A 2,131-nucleotide genomic window follows, 5' to 3' on the forward strand; every position below is an offset into this window, starting at 1 on the left:
AGTTTAATCTGCTTTGTTTCCCATTTCACCACTGGTGCCAGCCCACACTGCTGCAATAGCCACCTGTTTTTACATATTAATCAGTATTTTCCAGGCCATTTTTTTTCTGTGACACCTGTTTAGGTAACCTCCAGGCACCCAGACTTCTAATGCTTTGATTTCCAGCATAAGAAGTGCCAGCTTGGGTCAGGCCAAGAGCCCCTTCCAGCCTCCCTCCAGCAGGAGGAGAGCTTGTAACCAGCCAAGACCATGGTGTTTAATAACTATGAACGCCTGTTCTTCAGATGTGCTGAATTGTGCTTATTAGCTCTTAAAAGTTACCCACAGCATGCAGAAGATATTTACTTTAGCTCACTCCTATGGGTGATGAAAAATACCTCCCCTACAGCACACTGACAAACATCAGCAGAAGGTGATCCTGACACAGACCAACCTCTTGAGTCGTGGTCCTGTACAACACAACTCCTTATTGTGCCCCAAATTTTGGGGTGAAAAATAAAATTCCTTGTGCAAAACATATGCTTTACTAAAGATGAACTCTACCAGCTGATCAAAGGAGTTAATTCCAAAACTGCCAAGTGTCAGAGTTCAGATGTGCCATTTGGCAGATTTGATGCTCTGTGCGTTTTGGCTTGGTTTTTTTTTTGGTTTTGTTTTTTTTTTTTTAGCTTCTTTAGCTACTACTAATGAAGTGTCATGTTACAAATTTTGCTCATTTAAATTATTTTCAAGGTAGTCAACTTGGAAAGCTCATTTGGAGAGGATTCCAATCTAGACCTGCCTAAATCTTCAAGCACTAAAATGTCCTGACAGTGCAAGTGGTACACAGTTGTAAAAATTAAAGAAAGTTACTCTTAACTTCTTTGAATTCCCAAAGGAATGAATACATATCCATACAATTTTCCAGAAAGATAATTTTTTTTCCCTAAGAACAGTGTTTATTTTGGTTATGTTCAACCAGTATTTTCCACATAACAAAAAGAAATAAATGTCACTTTACTTTAAAGTTTGAATGCAATCTTAACTGTTAATTGTGGTGGTGTTACAGAAATACCACTGAAATGGGTATGAAAATCACTCAGAGCAATTGGTCGAGCCTTTTCAAAAGCCAATGCAACAACAACTCCAATTTGCACATATTTACACAGTGAGCTTTCAAATATATGGCTATGTTTTATTTTTGAAATTATGTTAACTGGAAAAACATCATTTCCTGATGTAAGGGATGCAGCCTTCACAGATTTTTTTAATGAAACAGCACTAGCTGATTCAAAAATTCTTAACTCTTCTTGTAACTAACCTCGCCCCTTCAACCCTGGAAAGTTTCACAGCTAATTGCCTAAGCCAATGCACTGGCGGTCTGCAAATGCTGAATTTCAAAGAAAAACAGAGATCATTTTATATCGAACACTAGTGTACTTGCAGGCAATGGTATCCTTCTGCTTTGGATTTGCCTTATTTTGGTTGCCTTCATCTTAACTGCAATGTTATTTCAACAGGAATTTGGGTGCTTAGCTTTCCGGTGATGGTATCTGTAGTAGCACCACAAACGGCCCTGCATTCTTTGCATATTTGGTGGCATGCATCAGCCCAGTTTGGAACAAAAGCTCTTGTTTTGGACATACCGCTGCAGACTGTTGCCTGATCCAAACTGTCTGCTTCCTTCTGAACTTCTAACCAGAAATGACAGATCATTTTGTAGTTTTTAACAGATCTAGCCTCAGAAAACTTATCTGACATTGCCTAAATATGAGCTACATTTTGCTTCCAGGTTTGGTTTTTTTCAAATTTACATCACATTCTCCGACAGCTTAGTACCCAAAAGACAATGAACATTTAGACAAAAGCTCTAAACATGTGCAATTAACGCATGTCTAGGTGTTATTTGAAGAACCACTGCAAATGATAACTAGGAATCCACATTCACAACAACTGCATAAAACAATTCCATTTGCAATGTCTGGATAATCAGTATGGCCTACCTGTTCAGTGCTTGTAGTACCTCAGGCAAAGAAACAGCATCTCTTTCTTCCCATACACTGCAATGGGTTAGAGGACAGGTTATCATCCACACATCCCTCATCACAGACAAACAAGGAACAGAAAGGCGAAAACTTTAGATGCAGTCCTG

This window comes from Charadrius vociferus, unplaced genomic scaffold (assembly GCF_000708025.1).
Source record: "Charadrius vociferus isolate BGI_N301 unplaced genomic scaffold, ASM70802v2 scaffold650, whole genome shotgun sequence".
Taxonomy (NCBI): Eukaryota; Metazoa; Chordata; class Aves; order Charadriiformes; family Charadriidae; genus Charadrius; species Charadrius vociferus.